The sequence below is a fragment of the Canis aureus genome, chromosome 9 (genome assembly GCF_053574225.1).
Source record: "Canis aureus isolate CA01 chromosome 9, VMU_Caureus_v.1.0, whole genome shotgun sequence".
Classification (NCBI taxonomy): Eukaryota; Metazoa; Chordata; class Mammalia; order Carnivora; family Canidae; genus Canis; species Canis aureus.
The window spans coordinates 18,229,316-18,244,232 of record NC_135619.1 but is presented as its reverse complement, the minus strand read 5'-3'; the positions used below and the strand labels follow the sequence as shown (position 1 = coordinate 18,244,232).

The 14,917-nt window shown below is 36.9% G+C and overlaps 1 long non-coding RNA gene across 2 annotated transcripts in view; it reads right to left on the bottom strand.

Annotated features, from left to right (window-relative positions):
• The window catches only part of LOC144320466 (uncharacterized), a 69,846-nt gene that overhangs the window by 38,901 nt on the left and 16,028 nt on the right, over positions 1-14,917 (bottom strand). For both annotated transcript variants that reach the window (XR_013386038.1, XR_013386037.1), the window contains exon 3: positions 11,395-11,443. This is a non-coding gene — a long non-coding RNA (uncharacterized LOC144320466). The remainder of the gene's footprint in view (positions 1-11,394; positions 11,444-14,917) is intronic.

The following is a 14,917-nucleotide window of genomic DNA, read 5'->3' as shown; positions in this document are numbered from 1 at the left end:
TAGCATGCTACTTCCAAGGTAGAGCCTCTGTACTACAAGCCGGGATTGGGCAGAAGGGATCCTCTACCTCTTGCTCACTCACTCAGTAATTAATCTGGACAACAGGCAGTTGGGGACAGGGTGAGAAATGCTAGGGTCCTGCTAGTCCCAGGAAGAAAGCCCTCTAACTGGGAGATAGGAGAGTGAGGGTGGGGAATCTGCCTCCCTGGTTTGGGACGGGAGAAAGGAAGTGGTTCAAATACCACAGACTTGCCTTTCAAACCTAGTTGTTTTTCTTTTTCTAACCTAGATTTTCTTGAGTGGATTTTTTTTCATTTGCCATTTGCCTTAGGATCATTTCCAAAAGTTTTGCATGATTTGTTTTGTTTGTTGTTTGTAATTTTGACCAGTTTTTTTTAAGATTTTTAAATTTATTCATCTGAGAGAGAAACCGGAAAGAGAGACAGAGGGAGCACAAGCAGGGGGAGAGGCAAAGGGAGAGGGAGAAGCAGACTCCTCACTGAGCTGGGAGCCCAGTGTGAGGCTCAATCGCAGGACCTGGAGATCACAACCTGAGCCAAAGGCCTATGATTAACTATCCAAGTCACCAAATGTCCCAGTTTTGACCAGTTTTTAAAAATAATTTAAAAAAAAATAATAATAATTTTGACCAGTTTCACTGCAGAGCAATCAGAAGAACTTACGTCATGCCAGCAAGTAATCAGACAGCGTTTTAAAATTTTAAACTAAATTCTAATTTAACTGTCATTTTTGTGTCGGCATGACCCCAGCCAATATACATGTCAGAATTTCTACATATCAGAATTATTTACATCATCCACTAATTACAACTTTTCCCAGACCTTTGCATTGTCTTTTCTGTCTAGAACTCCTTTTCTTCAGACATTTGCAAGGTTTACTCCCTCTCTCCCTTCAAATGATTACTCCAGAATCATATTTTTAGCAAGGCTTTCTTTCACCATCCTGTTTAACATTAAATTCTCCTCCCCCAAACTGGCACACTTATCTCTTTTGCATTTTTTTCTTTTTTGGTCAGAGACTTATTTTTATTTATTATTATTATTATTATTATTATTATTATTATTATTATTATTAAAGAGGAAGGGATGGAAAGAAAGAGGAAGAAAGGACTGGAGGGAGAGGGAGAAAGAGAATCTCAAGTAGGTTCCACACCCAGGGTGGAGCCTAATACAGGACTTGATCTCACAACCCTGAGAACAGGACCTGAGCAGAAATCAAGAGTCAGATACTTAACTGAGTGAGACACCCAGGCACCCCCAGAGATTTTATTTTTAAATATGTTTTGTTCACTGCTGAATCCTTAGCACCTTAAAGTGTCCTGCACATAGTAGGTGCTAAAAACATAAACTTGTTAAAATAATATTCTTAACATCTACATGTATTAATTACTTAATGCAGATCAATGATTGTAAATTGTGATAATAACTGATAGCTAATAATAAGACTTCCTACTCTTCAGACATGGAAACTGAGGTACAGAGAATGAATACAATGAGGCTATGGTAAAGGCAGGATTTGAATCCATGCCACTTGACTATTGGATTAAACTTCTTTTCAGTCTCATTCTCCTCACTCCCAGTAACTGGTTTATTTTCCAAAACGCTAACTCAACTAATTCCAGTTAACATGTTAAAAAGACATTGATTGATACTAGTTAGGATTAAAATCCCATAATACTCACATTTTAATAATGAAATATTTTTAAAAAATCAAATAGTTTTAGGGGTTTTGGGGGTAATATTTCCAACAAAAGCTAGACAGAATTATTTCTTCAAAAAAAGAAATTTGATTGGTGCTTCTCAAACAAGAAATGGCATATCTGTCCTGTTTATGAGTATCCAGGAAAATACACTAAATTAAATGAGGTATAACAGCTATGAAATGTATAGTTGGTATACACTCTTGGTTTCTAGAAACCATGTTAATGCAGTTGAGTGTTATATCAACCAGTCTCAATATAAATGATCAAAAACCCAATATGAAAGGCATCCCCATAAAGCTAAATTGGAATAGAAACTTAAAAAGATATATTAAAATCAATATTCTCATACTAAGTAAAATGGAGAGATATTTTTGATATTACTGATATTACTGTCCTACTTAACAGAAATAAAAATTGTAAGATCATACCATAAACTAAATAATAAATATTACCAATGGGTATTTATTGATAGTGCAATTCTGGGTGATTTAAATATGTTTCTATATTTCCTATATACCCAAAATAAATGTACCTTTTTTGGAATCAGCAAAATAAAAGTGGTTAAATGTTAGAAAACACTAAAGAAGCTTGTGTTCATAGAGAGAAGCTTTAATTGCTAGACAAGTAACTGAACCTATTTTTCTCCATGCTGTGTTTTTCTATGTACAAGAGATGAGGATGTTTCTACACGTGTAAATACTTTAACAATTTATAGAGTCATTCTATACAGGTATAGTTAAGATCTACCATTTCTGAAACATACTATATAAATAATACAAATGATTATACTTTATCTTCTTAAAAATTTTATTTTATTCAAATTCAATTAATTAACATATAGTATATTATTAATTTCAGAGGTAGAGTTCAGTGGTTCATCAGTTGCGTATAACACCTAATGTTCAAAACATCACATGCCCTCCTTAATGTCCATCACCAGTTACCCCATCCCCCCACCCAACTCCCCTTCAGCAATCCTCAATTTGTTTCCCAGAGTTGAGTCTCTTATGGTTTGTCTCCCTCTCTGATATCATCTTATTTTTTTATATAAAGACTTCTTATTATAAAGTATTAGCCTTTACTACCAGAAGAGGCAGTAGAGTAAATATTAAGAACTCAGGCTCTGGGGCCACACAGCTCAGGTGCAAACTCCAGCTCTGTCATTTGTAGCCGTGGGACCGTGAACAAGCTACTCAAAGCTTCTGTGGTTGTCTCTTCATCCATAAAATGGAGGAAATACTAACACCTGTTTTATGGGGTTGTGGTAAGGATATATGTCAAGCACTTAGAACAATGCCCAGATATGTAAATATTTGCTATTATGATTATTACCAAATTGGCAGCCTCCTCAAGGTAGGAGAGCTATTTTATTTACTTCTCTGTAGTACTTACTATTATCCCTTGCATATATAAAAACATCAATAAATGATAATAGAATGAATGACAGGGCAGCCCCAGTGGTGCAGCGGTTTAGCGCCGCCTTCAGCCCAGGGCGTGATCCTGGAGACCCGGGATCGAGTCCCACATCTGGCTCCCTACATGGAGCCTGCTTCTGCCTCTGCGTGTGTCTCTGCCTCTCTCTCTCTCTCTCTCTCAATAAATAAATAAAATCTTTAAAAAAATTAGAATGACAGTTTAAATTAATCTAAGAACTGAAATTAAACTGCTTACTACATAGTCACTAAAACAAAAATTAGAAGGATTCATGGACTGTGTGAACCCTCTAGTGTGATTTCTCAATATTTCTCTTTGGTTCCCTACTAAGAGCTCTGAGAAGAGGAACCCACTTCTAATTTTTAACTGTAAACTCTATAAATTGTACTAGGTACACAAATAGGAAATTTAGAATGTTAGCAGGGACTCTATATGAAAGTAACAGAACCCCAATTCTAAGTAGTTGAAGTAAAAGAAGAAAAAGAGATGAGGTGGTTTATTTAGCCATAACACAGAAGTGTTGAAACTGGCCTTTCGGATGCATAGAATCAGATGGGTCAGTTTGTCTGCCCAGCTGTTTCTGGATGCATTCTCTTGGTATCTCTCCTCACTTTGCCTCTTATTCTATTTCTTTGTCCCATGTTGGCTTTATTCTCTCCTACCACAGGCAGTTTCTGTGTAGGAAAAGTGACATAGCTGCCAGCAGTCCTAAACGTACATCCTCAGATATTCTCTGAGGAAAGAAATCTTACCTAACATCTCCCATTATAAAATATGCCATGGAAAGCTTTCTTGAACCCTGTTTAGGTATTATGTCCATCCCTAAAGTGGAGGATTATATAAAACAGGCACTGGTCCCCCAATTCCAGGGTTTATTATTGTTATTTGCTTGTTTATTCAGACTGTTAGGATTATTTTAATGAATTCTTTATTCCTCCAGTGTTAAGCCTCTGATTTTATATCTCAGGGTATGCCTATAGTTACTTTTTCCATGGCCACACCCAGCTGTTAAAATCCACTAATGTCTAGAAGTGGAAAAGAAGTGGTTTCCTCAAAACCATGTTGACAGAGAGCCCAGACAGGCTTTTCGAATGCCAAATATCAGGCAACTGTCTCAATTTGTATCTGCTATGTGAAATAATTTAAGGGACTGTATTAAATTATACAGATAATTATATCTCAGAGAGAATGCATTAATAAGGTAGGATATAGGCACTGAACTAAAAATATTACAAAGCAGGAGTATCTTAGCTCTCTTTGAGGGTTACATATATTAAGGCAATCAGCTAACCTCTCCCACTTCAAGTTCAATGATTACAGTTATGGTACCCTATCTAGAAAAAGACAAAGCCCAACAATATTTCCAAGATCACTTACTATCCCTAATTTTCTATTAAAGCAAAACATACATTATTTTGCTATCAATGCAAAACATAGAAATTAGTGCCTTTAATCTCTCTCTGGTTCTTATGAGTCTTCCTAGATTAGCCTGAGGGAGAATGAGGAAGGTTTGGAATATTTATTATGTGAAACATGGAAAGAACTTATGTACCAAAAGCTTTCTAAGCCACAGTGAAGGCCAGTTGAAACTGGATAGTTTAAATTGGAGGCAGCCTTTTCACTCTTTATTTAAATTCATGATATTAAAGGGATAGTGCCAATTAATGCAGTAATAATCCAATGTACATCCAAACTCTTTGCTCATATAATATTTAAATATATACTAGAGCTCTTTCCACATAAAGGCCTAAATAATGCCCCCATACCTTGAATATTCGCACTATGCTGCCAGGTGATATATATTGCATAGATTCTGTTTAAACTGAAAATATCCTGGCTACAGAAGCCACCTGTATATTAATCAGATAATAACTGATCCATTTCTTAGTTAGATGAAAAATTCTGTTCTATTCACAATTTAGTATTAACTAAACTCTTGACTTTAAAGTCTCTCAACAATTAAAATCTCAAACCTAAATGGAAACCAATAAAAAATTTCCTATTAAGATATTTTTCTTCTTTATGAAAGGTATCTTAAAATCTATAGCTTTTATTAAAGGTGATGTCTTTTTTTTGGCACATGCCCTTTGATCCAGCCTTTCCACTACCAGGAATAAACAAATTAGCACGGAATTAGAAAAAAAAGTCTAGTTATAAGTGGTCATTACAGTGTGGTTTGTAGCAGCAAAAGATTGGAAATAATCTAGATTTTCAGAGAAGATGGCAGAGTAGGAGGATCCTAGGCACACTTTGTCTCATGGATACAACTAGAAAACACTCATGTCCTTATAAATGACCCAGAGAATGACCCAAAGACAAAACAAATTCCACAACTAAAGGTAGAGAAGAAGCTACATCCAAGAGGGTAGAAAGGACCCAGATGCAGTCAGGAACTAAATAGATTTGCAGGACTGTCTGCAGGAGGGAGGGATGCTATGTGCATGGAGAAGGAAGAGAAACAGACCTCCACACTGGAGAGCCCACAGAGGATGAATTCCCATTACATTTAGCTTTGAAAAACAGAGGAGCCAAATTTCATGGGTTTTTACAACCAGTGGGACTTAAAACCTAGAATTTTAAAAAATCAGCAAGATCAGCCCTGGGAGAGCCAAGTGGGTAAGAGGAAATGGAGTCCTTACCCTTAAAAAAGACAGCACAACAAACAGCCCATGGAAATAGAGCATAGAAGCAGCAGTTTGAAAGGTGCCTGGAGCATATGGAAGGTAGACTTATTTACTAATCTCAGAGTATATCTCAGAGAGACAGAAATTATGAGGAACTCCTCCAAGAAAAAGGAACTGGCAGGTGCCATTTCCCTTCCCCATCCCCTAACATAAACACACAGCCACCCCAGGACTCACTACCTAACTTAATAACACTGTTGCCATGCCCAACACCCTCTCCTCTGCCCCCAGTTTGTGCTTCAGCCAATCCACTCCTTTGACAGCCCATCTCAGCCCAGGCGGTACAGGACCCCTCCCACAGAGGACCCGGGCATGCAAAGCTTGCTATCATTGCTGTCTTATTGCCCCATCTCCCCATACTGTGCTTCCATGGATCTACCTTTCCAATACATTTTTGGACAGAGCCCATACAAGGCAGTGCCATAGACCTAGCAGTGTGCAAGTATCCTCTACATTGGCCAGCACCACTCAAAGTGACTCCTGCCCCAGAAAGAAGGAAAGATAACCCACACACCAGTCAGATGGAGGCCCCAGCAGTAGGCTGGAAGTAGACAACTGTTAGGACTGCAAGCTCTGCCAACTAATGAAAGCTTCTCAGGGGATAACACAGGGAAAGCACCCTGCAGTTTGGTGCTACTGCATTTCTGGCAAACATCTGGTCTGACTCAACTCAAGCCCAAGGCATCCCTAGACTGGCTCACTAACACAATAGGAACCAAACATTGTCCATAATAGGCAAACAGAGCTACTGTAGACAACTGGACTGAAGGAAAAAGTAGCTCAGCTAAAACAGCAGGGCATGCACATCACACGTAGGAGACATCCCTAAAATGCCAGATTCTGATGAACAGGGAACACTGCATGGCTGGGCACTATAGGACCTCTTCTTCATAAAGCTATTACTTTCAAGTACAGGAGTTGTAGCTATCTTTCCTAACACAGAAATAGACGCAAAGAATTGGACAAACTAAGGAGACAGAGGAATATGTCCGAAATGAAAGAACAGGACAAAAATCATAGCAAGAGACCTAAGCAAGATGGAGATAAGCAATACAACAGATAGGGAATTTAAAATAATGATCATAAAGATCTCACTGGACTTGAGAAAAGAGTAGAGTATATCAGTGAAACTCTTAATAATGAGATAAAAAAGAACCAGAGATGAAGAACATAGAAATTAAAAACAAGCTAGATGAAATGGAGTAGGCCAGAAGCAGCAGCAGAACAAATCAGTGACCTCGAGGACAGAGTAATGCAAAATTATCAAGCTGAGCAGCTGAGAGAAAAGAAAATTATAGAAGATGAGAACAAAGTGTAATAATATTCACAGTATAGGGATCCCAGAAGGAAAAGAGAAAAAAAGGGGGCAGAAAATTTATTTAAAGAAATAATAGCTGAAAACTATTCCCTATTCTGGGGAAAGAAACAGAAATCTAGATCCAGGAAGTACAGAAGTCCCTCCCAAAAATCAACCCAAGAAGGTCCACACCACAACACATTGTAATTTAGATGACAAAAAGTAGTGATAAATATAAAATTTTAAAAGCAGCAAAAGCAGTTACATGGAAGAAAAACCCCTTATGGCTATCAGCTGATTTTTCAACAGAAACTTTGCAAGCTAGAAGAAAGTAGCATGATATATTCAAAGTGCAGAAAAGGAAAAAATCTGTAGCCAAGAACACTCTAGCTAGCAAGGCTATAATTCAGAAAAGAAGGAGAAATGAAAAGTTTCTAAGACAACAGTGAAAGGAATTCATGACCACTAAACCAACCCTATAAGAAACATTAAAGGGGATTCTTTGAATGGAAAGGAAAGACTGTAAGTAAGGGAAAAGAGGAAGCACAAAAGCAGTAAAAATAAGTATATTTGTAAAAATCAGCTAAGGGACTCAAAAATGAAAGGAGTAAAGAACGGGTTCAAGCTTAAGTGATCATCAACCTAATACTGACTGCTATATTCAGAAGATGTCATATATAAACTGAATAGCAACCACAAATCAAAAACCAGTAATAGAGATGCAAAAAAATAAAGAGAAAGAAATCCAAGTTATCACTAAAGAAAGAAAACTAATCATGAGAGATCAAGAGAAGAAAGGAATGGAGAAGAATTACAAAAACAATTGTAAAACAATTAACAACATGACAATAAATACATACCTATCAATAATTACTTTGAATGTAAATAGACTAAATGCTCCAATCAAAAGACAAAGGGTGATGAAATGGATAAAAAAACAAGACCCATCTATATGCTGCCAACAAAAGATTCATTTCAGACCTAAAAACACATACAGATTGAAGTGAGCAGATGGAGAAGCATTTTTCATGCAATGGATATGAAAAGAAAGCTGGGTAACAATACTTACATCAGATGAGAAGACTTTAAAACAAAGATAGGAAATAATCTAAATGAACAGTAATAGCAAATTTAAAAAGAAAGTATGTCATATCCATGCACTAGAATATTATATAATCAGTAAAAATGTGTTGTGAAAGAATATACAATAATATAAATATCCTTGGGGCACCTGGGTGGCTCAGTCAGTTAACCATCTGCCTTATTTGGCTCAGGTCATGATCTCAGAGTCCTGGGATTGAGCCCAACATCAGGCTTTTTGCTCAAAGGGGAGTCTGCTTCTCCCTATCCCTCTCCCTCTGTGCTCCCTCTCTCTCTTTCTCTAATAAACAAATAAATTTAAAAACTTTATTTTTTTATTTGTTTAACTTTTTTTTTATGATAGTCACACAGAGAGAGAGAGAGAGAGAGAGAGAGGCAGAGACATAGGCAGAGGGAGAAGCAGGCTCCATGCACCGGGAGCCCGACATAGGATTCGATCCCGGGTCTCCACGATCGCGCCCTGGGCCAAAGGCAGGCGCCAAACCGCTGCACCACCCAGGGATCCCCTTAAACTTTAAATAATATAAATATTCTTAGTAGGGCAGCCCGGGTGGCTCAGCAGTTTAGCACTGCCTTCAGCCCAGGGTGTGATCCTGGAGACCCGGGATCAAGTCCCACATCGGGCTCCCTGCATGGAGCCTGCTTCTCCCTCTGCCTGTGTCTCTGCCTCTCTCTCTCTCTCTCTCTGTTTCTCTTATGCATAAATAAAATATTTAAAAATAAATAAATAAATATTCTTATTTATTCTTATAAATAAATAATATTCTTATTATCTTAGTATATCATAAGGTTTGTTTTAAAAGATAATTATAAAATATTTAAATCCCATTATTTAAAATTCCATTATTTAAAACATTTTATATGTGTATATAAATGCAGGATGAAGAGTAAACATGATAGAAGCCAAAATACTAATAGTTATCTGAGTCACTGTAGTAGATGGATTTTCTTTACTGAATCTTATCTGTGTTTTCTAAATTTTCTATAATAAATACTACATTTATGTAAGAAAAAATAAAATTATTTACAATTGAGGTTTAAATATTAAAAACACTTGAACATTATTGAAGACTGTAAGGAAACAATTGCCATTAGCAGATTACTTGTTCTCCTTTGTAGTGATTTATCTGCAACTTTTCATACTATTTCACAGTTTTGTCCTGGAATTACCAAAATCCATGATCATATATGATCTGAACAAGAATTAACGGAAATCTTCAAAACAGGGTGGCTCTGTGGCTCAGTTAAGTGTCCAACTCTTGATTTTGGCTCAGGTCATGATCTCAGGGTTGTGAGATCAAGCCCTGCGTTGGGTTACATGCTGGGCATGGAACCTACTTAAGATTCTCTCCTTCTCTCTCCCTCTGTCCCTTCCCCTACTCTCCCCAGAAAGAAAGAAAGAGAGAAAGAAAGATCTTCAAACAGCTATGAGGGACACTGCTTTTGTGAACTAATGGTCAGCACTCTGGGGACAATGTGTTCTCGTTCTTATCTTGGATTTTACTGCTGGGCTTAATAGGGCTGCGCTCCTGCCAGTATTCATTCATTGTTTGAATCAATGGTAAATGAATATTAAACTCCTAAAGTTCTGCCTTATTGCTGATAGCACCCTACAGAATTTGCTGTGAGATGTACATAAACTGTAACCTACCAAGATGAGACCCCAAAGCTGATTTGGGGGATATAATTAAGGACAACTGCCTTTGTGTCTTATCTTTTTTGGTATTTTATAACAAGATTTTAATAGGTCTTCCATTTTTATCTCATTTGCTATGATTCAACATGACTACAATAGGTTTGACAAACTGTAAAACTTCTAAAAGAATGGAGCAGTGCAGAACAACTACCATGATTTTAAAGTGGCATCCCTTTTGCCTAGTCCATTGCCTAATTGTATTTTAGCTGCAGACATAGTTTCTAACTTTAATTTATTTTTTATCGATGGGATATGCACAGGAGCCCTTATCTTCAGGCATGCCTCTGCCCTGTCACTTTAGTAATTTGAATCACCCACACAAGTTCAAGGAAAGTACTGCGAACATAAAAAGTCCTTATCCAAGTCCAGTGTATTTTGTTCACCTAGTTTACTGCCTTACCATCTGCCCTTCACTTCTGAAGGACTTGCAATAAAGCAGGAGCCAAACTAAAAGCAGATATCCCACTGCTATCTATTTAACTTTCATTAAGTGAGTTGGTGCAGTGCTCAGGCGCCTTCTCAAAACCAGCCCATCATCTAAGAGTATTTACATAAGACTCTTTGCATTATATTCCGACCTCTGCAACATTAGTATTAACTACTGACATCTGCCAAGTCTGACTGGTAAGTGCTTTACAGTATCAATTCATCCCAAGCAAAAAGCATTTCTGAGTGCTGCAGTGCTCTTGTTAATGCCAATAAGAAGTATCAAGGCTCATATGACACCTAGCAGAAATTAGTACCCACATTCAAAGAAAAGTCTTTGTTATTTCCCAGAGTATTATGTGGACTTTATTGAGATGACTGCATCTGACACCTGCTGTAATATAAAATGCAGCTATAATTAGCCAACTGATGCTCACTGCAGTTTAGGTCGAATCCCTTCTGTGGGAATTATGCTTTAAAATATTCAGAACTCCAAGTGGCTCTCATTACATTTAATTTTAACTTAGAATTAGGTGGTCTAGAAAAAAAATTTAGGATTGTAATAGCCCCCTGCTGAATGCCACACAGCAACGTGAAAACCCATAGGGTTTTCCCCCCCTCTAAATAAAAAAAAAAAAAAATGAGAACAGCAGACTACACTAGAGCCTTCAATTGAAGTCTGGCTTTGCTTAATTGTACTTTTTGCACTCATCAGTCTCTCCTCTTCAGAGCAAGCTACAAAAATTGCCTGAATAGCCAAAGAAAAGTTTCCCACAGTCACTGGCCACAGAAAAACACTATTGTCCTTCCTCACAGTTTGATGGACAACATTTCTATAAATGGGTAGCCAGGCTGTCAATGGTACCCTTGCTGAAAAGGCAAAAGAAGAGAACAGATTCTGCCAATATCTGACAAAGCATGTTAACACATAATCAGGCATTCACTAGTCAGGCAGCTGCCCCTGGGACCTTCATCACACAGGTGCCTTTAAGCCATTTCCTATTCACAGATAAAGGAAACAAGCAGGAGATACCTGGGAAAGGAGCAGTCTATTATGGCTTGCCAAAAGTCCATCTTCTAGGCTGTGTGTATAAAAGTAGAAAGAAGAAAAAGGAAACTGTGATTTCAATTGTAAAATTGTAAAACAGCAGAGCATTTACAAAACCTATCATTTAAGCTGTGGTGTTTTCCCCCTTTCCTTTTCTCTTTATTTATTTATTTTTTTTAGGAGGGGTTAGATGTGTGTGTTTGTTTGTTTGTATGGCATAGACACTCATGTCTAGTAACAAAAGTCTATTTTCCTCAGTGTTTTGTCAAATGCATTTGTGCAAAACTCCCTTCGCATATAGGCTGAAATACTTACCTAGTCTAAGTAACAAAGAATTTACTTTGCCATCTTGAGTGATTTTTTTTTCTACACACACACACACACACACACACACAATCCATTTTAAGATATGTGATCAGTGATGCCAAAGTGGTAATGAGGTAGATGATTCTCCAGTAAAGCAGAAACTCTGGACTATCTCTTGAGGAGCCACCAAAATAAATACTTCAGGAGAAAGATTACCATTGTTCATTTCTTCATAACTGTATAGACTAAGAACACTAGTATCTCACTACACTGATCCACCCAGTTAGAGGAAGTATCAGACCTTAATATTCCATTAAGCCAAAAGCCCCAACAGCCTCTATACAGGACATTTTCAAATTAAAATTTAATAAGACAATTTCAAATTAAAATTTCATGATTACTACTTAAGGCTCTCAAATATGAATTTCTATTTTAATTCTTCATTTTCATTTTATTTATTACCATACTCTCAGATCTCTTATACTCAATGTATAGTACAGATATGGGAAGAACCAGGAGTACAATTTTAGGATTAAATCCTAAAGGATTAAATCCTTAGGGACCTTAGATTGGCCAAATGTGGTCCTTGGGATAGTTTGAAGATCTGACACACTCATAACCACAACTTTTCCTCTAAAAAGCAAGGTGCTATAAAACTACTGAGGGACAACAAAGTCAACACAGTGATGTAAACCAAATGCCATGACTTAAAGTACTGGTTTTTCAACAAACTTCCTGAATGCTACTTATTTTGTATAGCTTCATCTGAAAAATAGGAGTACACTCCTCACCACAGTTGGGGAATAGTCACTGATAAAAGTTTCTGCCTTTGGGGTAGGAAGAGAGACATCTGCTAACTGAAACAAATCCATCAAGGATCACAAACACATTAGAAATATAACATTGTATTCTCTGACCTAAAATTTATTTTACTTCTTATTTTACTTATTTTTAGAATAAAAATAATATTATGAAGTAAATTTTAGTTCATAAATCATTAATAAATTAGGATTTATTAATTTTGTGATTTTTTAAAAGATTTTATTTATTTATTCATGAGAGACACAGAGAAAGAGGCAGAGACACAGGCAGAGGAGAAGCAGGCTCCATGAAGGGAGCTCAATGCAGGACTCAATCCCAGGGCTCCATGATAATGCCCTGGGCTGAAGGCAGCGCTAAACCACTGAGCCACCCGGGCTGCCCTAATTTTGTAATTTTTACAAATATATGAAGACAGGAAATTTTCCTTAAATTTAACTCAATTCAATAATATTTAGTAATTACTTATATATAATCATTGCCGTTACTGTTACCATACCAATTATATGCTAGGTACCTTATATATGGTTCATCATTTAATGACAGCTCTGAGGTAGATACAGTTATTATTGCCATCTTATTTATAAAAAAAAATTTTTAAGTGAACTCTACCCAAACTTGGGGCTTAAATTTACAACCCAAGATCAAGAGTTGCATGCTTTACCAACTGAGCCAGCTAGGTACCCCTATTATTGCCATTTTATTGTTGGGTAAATTGAGGCTTAGAAGATAGAGTAGTTTAACCTTCTCTACTTCTCTATCAATTTGCAGACCTTGGATCCATGATCCATGCTTTTCCTGTGAAACCATGGTCCATGTTTTAATTACTAGGGCAAAATGAATTTTTATTTTTTCATGATTTAAAAACACAATATGCTCTCTTATTAGGTAGCATATATACATATTTACCTTCTATGGTATATGTGTGGGTTTCTTAATCATTGTAACATAAACTAAATCAACCTCTTATCTCCAGGCAGAAGAATCTAAACTTTTTTGGACAATTGAATTAAAGTTTATTTTTCTTAACTATTTCTAGGAAAAGCATCAGTGACCAAAGTTATACTTTAACCAAAGACTACTTTTATCTCAAAGGCACAGTCTATCTCCCCAACCAGATTCCTTGAGGTCTAAAAGGAACCCTGTCTTCAGCTTTCTCAAAAAATTTTTTGTAACAAAATATTAACTTCTTAGGAATTTCTTCTTCAGATGTATCCTTAAAACTCCTATAAAAATGTTTTAAAATAACTTTTATTTATTTATTTTTTAAAGATTTTATTTATTTGTTCATGAGAGACACAGAGAGAGACAGAGACATAGGCAGAGAGAGAATCAGGCTCCTCACTGGGAGCCAGATGTGGGACTCCATCCCAGAACTCCTCTGGGATCACGCCCTGAGCCCAAGGCAGATGCTCAACCGCTGAGCCACCCAGCTGTCCTAAAACTCCTATAACTTAAAACACTCTTTTATTCTGGCTTTGCTTGAATCCAGTTTCTTACTATTTCCCATCAGGTCAAATATAAATGTTTTAGCCTGGTGTTGTTTTAGCCTGGTGTTCAAGTTCACAGAAAACTAACCCTAATGTGTCACTTCAACTTTTAATTTCACCCTTTACTCCAGTTGAGAAAATTTCATCTCTGATTTTTCCTTGCTAATTCCCATTTCTGACTTCTTAGTTGCTGTGTCTCTTATTAGAGTACATGCTTTCCTTCTTTCTGTCAACCTAAACCTAATACTTTGTGTCCATCTAATGGTATACTTTCTTCAAGGAAATTTTCTTAAGTTACTCAACACTGATCTTTCACTGAATTTCATCTACCTTTTTGATTTTGTTATGTGGCCTATCACCATTCACTGGAATGATATGATAGTCTGCCTCATTCTTCAGTTGTTTCATGGAGCCTAGACCTATGTTTCCCACCAAATTATAGTCTCCTTGGGGGCAAAAGAAGACCATGAATCCATAAACAAATGAGAGAAGAAAACAGTTTACCCTATTGCTCCATATAACATTCTCTTATATTTCGTCCTTGAAGAAAGTTATCATCCATGGATATCCCTCTAGTTCTGCAACTAGAAAACAAAGCAACACTCAAATCTGGCTTGAAGAGAGAATGAGTTAAAAGAGTTGCCATCTCCAATCTTTTCTAGGTGGATGTGGAACTCATTAGTGCACTAAATATCACGTTTAGGGAGAAGCTTTAATATTTTGTGCTATTTTCCATTTTATTTTTTCCTTCCAGTAATTGTGAAAGAATGCAGGTAGACCCCCTTCCTCAGCCAGGCTCTCTAAATGAGAATAATGTACAGCAGAGACCCCAGCCAACTACTGATGTACGTGTAACAGGAGCAAGAAACAAACCTGTTTCAAGCCCCTAACGT